Source organism: Canis aureus, chromosome 26 (assembly GCF_053574225.1).
Source record: "Canis aureus isolate CA01 chromosome 26, VMU_Caureus_v.1.0, whole genome shotgun sequence".
Lineage (NCBI taxonomy): Eukaryota > Metazoa > Chordata > Mammalia > Carnivora > Canidae > Canis > Canis aureus.
This window is the reverse complement of record NC_135636.1, coordinates 31611452-31622974: the sequence shown is the minus strand read 5'-3', so window position 1 is coordinate 31622974 and position 11523 is coordinate 31611452. Positions and strand designations below refer to the sequence as shown.

General features: G+C 41.2%; 2 long non-coding RNA genes across 5 annotated transcripts in view; one reads left to right on the top strand and one right to left on the bottom strand.

Annotated features, from left to right (window-relative positions):
- Positions 1-11523, bottom strand: part of LOC144298317 (uncharacterized) — a 31297-nt gene that overhangs the window by 10501 nt on the left and 9273 nt on the right. The gene's annotated exons all lie outside the window — the stretch shown is intronic.
- LOC144298320 (uncharacterized) overlaps positions 1-11523 on the top strand; it is a 21242-nt gene extending 9719 nt beyond the window's left edge. Inside the window, exons 2-3 of one of the 3 annotated variants that reach the window (XR_013365248.1) lie at positions 1631-1783; positions 8905-11523. This is a non-coding gene — a long non-coding RNA (uncharacterized LOC144298320). Of the gene's footprint in view, positions 1-1630; positions 1784-1868; positions 2442-2549 lie in introns of those variants that run through there. The other 2 variants (XR_013365249.1, XR_013365250.1) reach the window with 2 other exon arrangements.

Here is an 11523-nt window from a genome sequence, read left to right as displayed (position 1 = left end):
GGCTGGTGGTACAGAGCTGAGACATCCAAATGGAGATGGGAAGGGAGTGGCTGAATACAGATATCCAGAGCTCAAAGTAAGAAATTACAGAGATGGGCTCAGAGTTCCTGAGGGATCCCAAATGTGAATTAAAGTAGTGTTAGGTTTCTGGAATATCCTGAGGCTATGAAGGGTGGCTGAGGAAGAAGAGGCCAGAAATGGAGCCCAAGAAGCACCAACACTTGGGAGCTGTAAAAGAAAAGAAGGATCTTCCTAGGACACTGAAGAGAAAGGGCCAGAGAGGTCTTTTGGCAGAAGGATGAAGTGATCAGCAGTGAGTATCAGGGGGGTCAGAGTATCAGAGTATGCAGAGAGGTCAGGGGGACAGGGCTGATCTGCGGGCCCCTCCCATGTACAACTGCCCAGGTACCATGGTGGCCCTGCTGATTGGCACCCACCAGGGCCCATGTTCTGAGACCTTTTGGGGACTTTGACCGAGGCAGCTTGGGTGGGGGTCGATTAAAGAGAGAAAGGAAGAGGGAGCAAAGTCTAAGGTTTTTAAATTTTAATGTTAAAGGAAAGAGCAATGATGGCATAAGAATTCTGAGGGAAGCAAGCCTGAGTGATGAAGTGATTAAGGATGGAGACAATTAGTGTGAAATTAGCTCCCAAAGGGGTTGGGATCAAGTACAGAGGTGGATAAACTCGTTTGGGGCAATGTGTATCGGACTGAATTAGGCAAAATTAAATTATATACCTTTCAGAGAGTAACTTATCTCCATGTTCTTTTGGGAGCTTTTATTTGACCTGTGTACTGACTACAGTGTTAATTAGACCCATTGTATTCTGTCTTGTGGCCAGGATTGTGTCTTATTTTTTGTGTTTCTCAGCACCTAGCAACAGGCAGTAAGCTCTTTGGGTGCCAAATTGGTATTTTCTGCCTTGGAATCAAATATCTGAAGTCATTGGTCAAACTTTTTGACCAAAAATAATCCAGGACTTCTCCAGAAGTTACAATGCAGGAAAGAATTGGGGCATTGTCATGAGTGGCAGGGGTTTGGGTGGGTGGATGGGTGCAGAAAAAGTAGAGGAGCAAGCTCCCCTCCCATCCTTGTAAGCTCCATGACTTATGCATGTTTATATTCATCATCCCAAGTGACCTTCATATCCCCACCCCACCCCCAGCCATGAGACAGAGCATTACCCAATTTAACAGAGGAGGAAACCGAAGCCAGAGGAGGAAGTGCCTTACTGACACAGCACACGTGGCGGGAACTAGGTTCAGACCTCAGTCATCTAGTGTAACAGTCCTTCCTAGGACCAGGCTAAGCTGGAGAGAAAGAGGAAGAGAGGGGGCCCATGAGGTGCAGGTGGAGATTCTCTGCAGGTACTTGCAGAAGAGTGGAGGTGTGGTCCAACTCCAGACCTACCGGATATTAAAGCATCGAACCAAACCACAGCGATGAAATCCCAGTGCTAGCACAAAAGCAGGTAGCACTCTTGCGTAAGCACCCCCGCTGCATGAATGATAAGTACATTCTCTCTTTGAATCTAAAACTTATGTATTTTTTAAAATTTTAAGTCTTTAACCCATCCGAAATGTATTATCATGTATGGTATGACACAGAGATCTGATCTGATCTTTTTCCAGTTGGATAACCAGCTTGCTAAGCACCATTTATTATCCCAACACCATCTTTTCTCCCAGTTCCCTATGTCTAGACTATTCAGATCTGTTGATCTGTCTACTTCTGGGCCAATACCAGACTTTAATGAGCAGAGCTTTCTTTTACTGCCTGATAAGGTAAGTACCCCCTCTCCTTGGCCCTTGTTCTTTTTAAAAATTACCGTGGTCATATTGCACATTTACTTTTTCATATACATTTCAGAATCAACTTACCAAAGTTCCAGGATAAAAATCTTATTGGAATTTTGAATGGGATTGCATTGAAGGGAAAAGGAACACCTCTAGGATGCCAGTTCTCATCTGTGAACATGATATCTGTCTCTATTTAATCAGAGTCTTATCTCTTGGATTTGATTTTTAATGCCTTTTAATAAAGGTCACCCACCTTTGCCATAAAGGTTTTTCACACTCTTTAACTCAGGTTTATTCCTGAGTACCTTATCTGTTCTGTTGCTTTTGCAAGTGGGAAGAGTTTTCCTTTTCCTCTTCTGGCTTTCCAAATTCTAGTCAATTTACTAATCACTCTGCTTCATTCACAGACACACTCAAAGTAAATGTGCTTTGTCCCTGGGCACATAAATGAGAACACAGCACACATGTAAAGCAGAGCTAATTGGCTAGAAATGAATTAGAATTTTTGAATTAAATTTTAATTATACAAGTAATACATGAATACATTTTCCTTTAAATAAAATTAGAGTGTTACAGAGAAAGTCTCTGCTGGACTCCCCCCCCCCCCCCCGCCCCATGCCCCCAATCTCTGCCCCAGGCCCCTCCTCTCCTTTAGAGGTTGCTGCTGCTCTTAGCTATTTACTTAAAATATTTTCTTATGCCCATTGAAAGACGTCTTCTGTTCTCTTTTTGTGTGTGTTTCTTTGCACAGACATGGTGTGTACACACTGGAGGTGTTGCTCTCAGGTTAGTGTACCCTGCAAGATTCCTAGTGTAGCTTGTTGCAGCTGGTGACTGGTGGCCATAACCGATTACACCACGTTTGATTTCCTTGCTTCCTGTTAATTGACTGTTAAAATGTTCCCAGTTCCATTCCATTAAGACAAATCTGTGAGAGCATCCTTGTACATTGCCTGTTTTGCACATGTACAAGTGTTTCTCTGGGACAGATACTTGAAAATGGAATTGATGGGTCATAGGGTACATACATCTTGAATTCTAATAGGAACCGCTAAAATGTTCTCCGAAGTACCTTACTAATGTAATCTCCTGCCAGCTGCATATGAGCATCCATTTCCCAGGCTGTTTCCAAGTTTTACATGTATAACCAGTCTGATGAGTGAAAAATAGTATCTTGTTTCCATTTGAATTTTTCTGATTTACCTACAAGACTGAAGTCTTCATCTATTTACTGTCCATATTTATATTTCCTCCTCTGGATTGCTTGTCCACATCCTTTGCCTATTTTTTTAAAGTTTTTTTCTTTTGTCTTTTTGCTATTGACCTTTAGGAGTTCTTTATGTATTTTGAATACTAATACTTTGTTATGTATATTGCAAATGTTTTCTACACTGTGATTCTTGTTACTTAATTATATGGTATCTTTTGTTTCAGAAATTTAAAATTTGATAAATCAAATTTATCAATCTTACTTTTATGTCTTTTTTACAGTCTTATTTAAGAACACCTTTGGTATATGAAGGCCATAAGCATTTCCTATGTTTTCTCTAAAAATTATAGTTTACATATAAATATATATTTAAGCCTTTGTACTATATACACAAACTAAATTCTATATGCATGGATCTTAAGATCTGACTTTAAACTCCCCATTCCCAAATAGATAGGTAATTGTCCTAACACCATTTATGTAATAATATATCATGTCTCCACTGATTTAAAATTGCTACCTTCACCTGACACTAAATTCCAATGCGAGTCTATGTCAGAGCTCTTTCTGGTCCACTGATCTATTTGTCTACTCCTGAGCTTGATAATATGCTTTACCAACTGGCGGGACAAATCCCACCCTCTTTGTTGTTTTTGCAAAATTGCCTTGGTCATCCTTGCATATTTGTCCCACCACATGAATTTTTAAATCAGTCTGCCGGGTTTCAGGAAAAATTTCATTGGGATTACTTTGAGTTTACGGGTAAGTTTGAAGAAAATTGGCATCTCTGGCATATTTGGTCTTCCTACCAGTACACAGTGCCAGGCTACCTCTCTTAGGCCTGGTCTTATATGTCTTCCTGGGAAGTTTTACATGTTCCTCTGGTCAAAGTCTTGAATATTTCTTGATAAATTTATTCCTGGATTTATCTTAGGTTTGGCTGTCACCTGAGAATAGACCTCTCCTTTGTTTGTTTGGCCCTTGTTTTTCTTTATTCCATTTCAACCTGTTTACTAATCACTGTGCTTGGTTTGCAGACACACACACAAAGTAACTGTTCTTTCTCCCTGGCACAAACATATGAGCATAACCAAACACATGGAGCTGGCATAATTGGCTGAAAACAAATTAGAACCTTTTTAAATTATACTTTAATTAAACACGCAGAGCATGAATACATTCTCCTTTTTAAAAGTAGAACAATATCAATATAGCTAAAGTTTCCTTTGGCCACCTGAGATCCTAGTGCCTTCCCTTTCCATGGAGGTGCCGCTATTCCCAGTTTTATATATTGCCTTCCATAGTAAATATGTAGTATTAATGGAAGCATTTTAAATTAATTATACCACATCAGAGGGATTATACTTTATCCTGCATTTTTTCACTCATTATCACATTATTGAGATCTACCCATGTTGTTGACATACCAGCTCTTGTTCATTCTTTTAACAGCTATGTGGTACTCCGTCACATGACTGTACCATGTTTTCCCTATTCTAGCATCCAAGACCCTGTCAGGGCTCCCCCCGCCGCCGCCCCCCATCATGAAGAATGCTGCTGAGAGGGGCGCCTGGGGGGCTCAGTTGGTTAAGGAGCTGCCTTCAGCTCAGGTCATAATCTCGGAGCCCTGGGATTGAGCCCCACATTGGGCGCCCTGCTCAGCCAGAAGTCTGCATCTCCCTTTCCCTCTGCCCTTCACCACCCACTCTGCTGCTCGTGCTCTCTCTTTCTCAAATAAATAAATAAAATATTTTAAAAAATTAAAAAGTTTGCTGCGGAGAACATTTTGGTACCTGTCTCATCCTGAAATATTTCTGTGGGGTAGGTACTGAGAGTGGAACTCTGGCCTCTCTGGTGCCCACTATTGTAGTGTTAATAGACGTAGCCCAAGTTGTTTCCTGGAGTGGCTATGACAATTTCAACTCCCTCCACAAGTAAATGTAAATCCTTATTTTTCCAGACCATTGCCAGCGTTTAAAGTTTCCAAACCTCAGGGGTAAAAAATGGGTTCTTCTTGCTTTAATTTGTGTTTTCCTGAGTGACTGGTCGTGCTATGGTCTCCTCATGGGTCTCCTGGCTGTTTATGTTGTGTCATGTTCAAAGTATTGTGCATCCCCCCACCTTGTCCATCTTTGTCCTGGGTGTCTTTTTCATATTGATTTATGGGAATTCTTTATGTATTCTTGATAGTACTTCCCTTTCTGCCCTATGCATTATGCAGAATCCTCTACCATTTGTCTTTTAATTGTAGTGTATCTCTTACTACACAGCTTTTTATTTCTATGTCAAATTTATAACCTTGCTTTGAGAAGGCCCTCTTTACACTAAGATCACAACCATTTTTCCTCTCTTTTTTCTAAAGCTTTTATAATTTTCTTTCTCACATTATTTTACATTATTTTGCAATTTTCACATTTAAGTCTTTGCTATGTATGAAGCTTATTTTTAGTGTGAAATTGGTATTTAACTTCAATAAGTTTCAAAACTGATAACCAGTGTTTTTCAATACCATTTACTGGATAATCTGTCATTTCTCCATGGATTTAAAATTGCTACCTTCACCTGACACTAAATTCCAATGCGAGTCTATGTCAGAGCTCTTTCTGGTCCACTGATCTATTTGTCTACTCCTGAGCTTGATAATATGCTTTACCAACTGGCGGGACAAATCCCACCCTCTTTGTTGTTTTTGCAAAATTGCCTTGGTCATCCTTGCATATTTGTCCCACCACATGAATTTTTAAATCAGTCTGCCGGGTTTCAGGAAAAATTTCATTGGGATTACTTTGAGTTTACGGGTAAGTTTGAAGAAAATTGGCATCTCTGGCATATTTGGTCTTCCTACCAGTACACAGTGCCAGGCTACCTCTCTTAGGCCTGGTCTTATATGTCTTCCTGGGAAGTTTTACATGTTCCTCTGGTCAAAGTCTTGAATATTTCTTGATAAATTTATTCCTGGATTTATCTTAGGTTTGGCTGTCACCTGAGAATAGACCTCTCCTTTGTTTGTTTGGCCCTTGTTTTTCTTTATTCCATTTCAACCTGTTTACTAATCACTGTGCTTGGTTTGCAGACACACACACAAAGTAACTGTTCTTTCTCCCTGGCACAAACATATGAGCATAACCAAACACATGGAGCTGGCATAATTGGCTGAAAACAAATTAGAACCTTTTTAAATTATACTTTAATTAAACACGCAGAGCATGAATACATTCTCCTTTTTAAAAGTAGAACAATACCAATATAGCTAAAGTTTCATTTGGCCACCCTCTGAAACCCTGGTTTCCTACCCCCTCCACAACTTTATGTGTCTCCTTTCATAGAAATGTATAGTAGTCATGTAGATATTTTGAATGGATCATCCCACTTTATGAGGATTTTAATGTAATTATTTCACTCAATCATATATTTTTAGAATATACTCATACAAATGGCTCTTGCTGGTTCCTTTTAGTAGCTGTATTGTATTCATTCCTCTGATAATACCACATTTTCTCTTCTCTAAGATCCTTGGACAAACGCAGTTGCTTTCTTTTCTTTCCTCCATCATAAGCAGCACTGCAGAAAACAGCCTTGCACATGCTTGCTCTGTAATTTTTTTCTGGGATTGAGAATGGAATTTGGGGTCCCAAGGTGTCCACATTTTTAGTTTTAACAGATACTACCAATGTGTCCTCCGTAATTTCTGTATCGTTTAAACTTCCAGTAAGAGGATATGAGAGGACTCAAATCCTCATACCATAAGCAGCTGTTTTAAATATTTGCCAATCTGATGGGTGAAGAATGGAAGCATTTTTTATATGTCGGTAGATATGTTTGCAAGTGAGATTTTCATGGGCACTGACATTTGTATTTTCCTTTTTCTGAATTATCTGTTTATTTTTGCTCATTAAAATAGATGGTTTGTCTTTATCTTACTGATTTGTGGAATTTCCTAATATAACCCAGATATTAATCTCTTATATATACATGGCGAGTATTTTCTTCTGGCTCATCTGTTGCCTTTAACTCTTTGTAGGCTCTTTTAGAAGTTATCAGTTTTGACCTAACCAGATTTATCAGTCTTTTCCTTTATTCCTTTTATGGATATATCACACTTAAGCCTTTCTCACACCTATGGCTTAAATATATTCTGTATTCTTGTCTAATAAATTTGTCTTTATTTGGGTCTTTCATGAATGTGGAATACATTTTTAAGGTCGAAGTGAGGTATGATCTAACCACTCCCCAAATGTACAACTGACTGTTGCCACTCAAGAAACTAACCAGTTCATCCTTTCTCCACGGATCCAGAGTGAAGCTGCCTCACACACTGAGTGACAGCATCTAGGTTGGTGTGAAGCCCCTGTTCTGTTCCACCAGTCTATATATTCCTATTTTATCTGCTAGGGCTTTATGCTACCTTTTGATATCTTTTAAGTAAAATGCCCCCTTTCACTGTGCTTCTTTTTCAATTATCTAAGTGAACTATCACTCTGCACATTAACTCCTCCACATGAATTTTTAAAATGGCTTGTCAAGTTCTGTGAATTTCAAGATTAATTATGGGAAATTGACATCAATACAATAGTGAGCCTTTTGATCTGCGAGTTCAGTAGAACCCTGCATTTATTCTGATTGCCTTGTATCTCTTCAGTTACAATACTTTTCTCCATCAGGAACCTACCCATTTCCTAATGGGTTTATTCCTGTATTTTTATTGCTGTGAACAAGTTCTGCACTTCTTTTTTTTTTTTTTTTGCTCTTGCTTGCTACATTTTCTAAAAATCTACTTACTAATCACTGTAGTTCATTCACACACACACACAAAATAGACGTTCTTCCTCCCTGGACACAAACATGCAAACGCTGCCAAACACATGGAGCTGACATAATTGGCTGAAAATGAATGGGAATTTTTTCAAATTAAAGTTTAATAACACAAGCAGAACATGAATACATTCTCCTTTTTAAAAAATAGAACATTGCAGATGATGCCGAAGTCCCTTTTGGCCACCCACTGCCATCCCATTTCCTCCCTCCTCCCCAGAGGTAACCACCGTAATGGGTTCACTGTGCATTTTGCTAGACTTTCTAAAAACTTCTAAATTCATGGGTAGGTACCCACAGGAAATATATGTGATAGCTGTCTCAAATAATGAGAATTGTGTCTTTTTCTTTCCAGTTTTCATTGATATTCAATTTTTGTAGTGACCTGGATTTTATTATGGTGAAGGAATAAAATGTCAGTGTTATCACCTGTCACAATGTGAAAGGAAAGATGTAGAAGTCAGAAGACAGCCCTGGAGGGGGACCTGGGGGTGAGGGCTGATGGGGATGATGAGGGGAGGCAAGAGCTTCTGTGGGCATGCAGTGGATCAAGGCGTGAAGGGGCACGTGGATTTCTCAAAATTGAAAAGATAACTAGTAGAGGTACTTTAAAATGTTGGGAGAATCAGGGATGGAAGGAGTATTCTCCAAGTGTCCTAAAGCCTAATCTTCCAGTTGGGACATCAGTGGATCTCATGAACTAGAAATAGAGGGTAGCAGATGCTGTTCAGAGAACTCCTGTGACCCAATTTTGTCTAGGGTCTTAAAAGGAAACTTTTTCTGGTAGTGTCAAGGAAGCATTTTATTCTCTGATTAAGGTGATGCACCGGAGAGCTTTCTTGGCCCTGCCCCTTCCCTTCTGCCTAGGTGATGTTGGGTGAAACTGTGATGCATGGAGGGGCACCTTGAGTGCTCAGTCACTTAAGCGTCCAACTCTTGATTTTGGCTGAGATCATGATCTCAGGGTAATGAGGTTGAGCCCTGCATCATTGGACTCCATGCTGAGGGGAGCCAGCTTGAGATTCTCTCTCTCCCTCTACCCCTCCTCTCCCTCTCTCCCCCCTTCCCCTCTCCCCCTCTCTAGAAAGAAAAGAAAGAAGAAAGAAAGAGAAAGAAAAAAAGAAAAAAGAAAGAAAGAAATAGAAAGAAAGAAAGAAAGAAAGAAAGAAAGAAAGAAAGAAAGAAAGAAAGAAAAAGAAAGAAGAAGAAAGGAAGGAAGGAAGGAAGGAAGGAAGGAAGGAAGGAAGGAAAGAAAGAAAAAGATGGATAATGTGATGCATGGAGCTCTGACAGTCATCTTGTGACCAGGAGGGGAAGGCGAGGAGTTGAAGCTCTCTACTGACTCAGAGCCTGGTCACTTGGAACCATTGATTTCTATCTGGGCTTTTCATTCTCTGAAATAAATGATCTTACTCTTTAAGCCACTTTTAGGTGTTCTGTTAGATGCTGGTGAAAGCATCCTTCCTAATTCAAGAGATCTAAGAGCTTTTTAGAGTTGGGGAAGTGATCTCAAGGAGCAGATCACATAGTCTAGGGTGGGAGTTTAGGGGTAGGGAAAATATGGAGAAGGCTGCTCTTCATCAAAGTCTTGCTATTCTCTTGGATTTTTTTAAAAAAGACTATGTGTTGTGTTACATGTAAATAAATAGAAAAATATTTTTTTAAACAATTCTGATAAGTGTGTCAAAATGTAACCAGTGGCTGCCCCTGGTTACCTTGGGTATGCAGTAACCTTCTAAGATGTCCTCAAATTATTTCTGTAGTTAAAAAAAAAAAAGTCCAAGACCCAGGTTTTTAAGAGATGGCACATGAAAGAGGTGAATTTTGAGGCAGGAAAAGGAAGGAACAGAGGTGAAATCCTAAACAAAGACCTCTCACCTGGCCCCACGAGGACCGCCATGGGCTCAGGGCATGCGTGGTGCAGGAGATTTGTGACAGATCTGGCTGGCCAGCACACGCAGGGCATCATGCCAATGAATTTGAGCTTTTATCCTAAGGGTAATGAATCAGGGATGTGCTAGAGCAGGGAGGCAGGTGTGAGCTTGTTCTCATGCAGTCACAGTTCTCCTGTGGCAGTGAGGGAAGCTCCACTCAAATCCACTTGGGCAGAAGGAGAACTCAGTTGACTTCTATAACCAAACCACAGGCCAGGTTGGGCCTCTAGGTCACCTGGAGCTATGGACTTGGCCGTCAGACCCTCTCTCTTGTCTCCGGGCTGCCCCATCTCCTGGCCTGCCAGCCTCACTCTCTGGAGCCCGCTTCTTCCACATACTGGCATCTTGGCTAGGAGCGCCTCACTTCCTTCAAGTTGTGACCAAAAAGAGACCCAGGGGGAAGCTCAGGAGTTCGGTTAGCAGGCCTCCCTCACTTGAGTCGTGCTCCTTGTTACTTACTGTCTAACTGCTCTGTCCTCAGCGCCCTCATCTTCAGACCACATTTCATAATAACAGCACCAGCCTCATTAACACTAGTCTTATGAGGGTCAAAGGAGATGATGTCTGTGAAGGGCTCAACCAGAGCCTGGTGTGTAGTGAGTGTTCTATAAATGTTAGGAGCTCTCTCTGCCCCCAAGTTAAAAAATCTGGGGACAGGCTCTGATTGGCCCAACCTAGGTCAGGGGCTCGATCCCCTTGGCCAATCAGTGATGGCCAATAAAGTGTAATAAGGTGAATCCCATTCAAAACAGATAGGTTGGAATGCAGAGTGACTAACCAGGAGAGTTGGTGCTGGTCTAGGTAAAGAAAACAATGAATATGTCCTGTTATTCCTCTGCTGTCTGCAGAAAAGTGTTTGAAGAGGGCCTCAGAAGCCTAGAGGGACAGAGGATACCTAAGAGGCCACCACGGTTGTCCCTGAGAAGTGTTGCAGGCCTAAGCTAAAGAGTGGATGGAGAGCAGGTGGATTCAAGAGAGGTTTTGGAGGTAGAACTAGGGAGCATGGTGCCAAGCAAGCACAAGAGATGAGAGAGAATGAGAGGTTGCTGACCCAGAAACCACCACAAACAGAGGCTGGCCAAAGTATAGCTTCTTTATTTCTCCAAGATTGAAGTTCATTCTACCACCACCCCTGCCCCTTTCTAATCAGCAGCAAAAACAATCTTAGTTCAAGGTAAATGCAATCACTTCTGGACTTGACCTAAGTCTCCCTTAGGCAAATTCTTGGTCTGCTTCCAGCTTTTCTGCTTCCCACTACTTCCCTTCTCCTCAAGGGTGGTCTTTTTTCTGAGATCTCCTATTTTGCCCTGGCACTGGGGTGTACATCTGATCCATTCGCTGAGCCAAGGCATCCCCGCTGAGTCCTTGTCTTGACCACAAAGCATGTGCAAGTCCACCAGCTACACTCTCCCACTTCCCTAAACCCTCACCATCAGCACCTTGCTATGGGGATATACAGGACTCCAGGGGGAACCCCTAAGCCCATTTGTCAGATACTTCTTCCCATCAGGGCTCTCCAGCCCAAGCTGGGTTGAGGAGGGCAGCTGGTCTTCTGGTCAACACCATTAAAAGCCAGGCAACAGCTCTTTCTATTCTTTTACTTCTTTTGGGAGATCTAGTATTTACTATTACTGATGTCTCCATATGATTCCCCTTCTCACTAGCTAGCGAAACCTTTATTTCCCTTCAGGCCGAAAGACAGTTTCTGCATTCTACCCTATTTGCTGTTCATGACATCAATTTCAAGTTCTGAGTCCATTGGGTTCTTT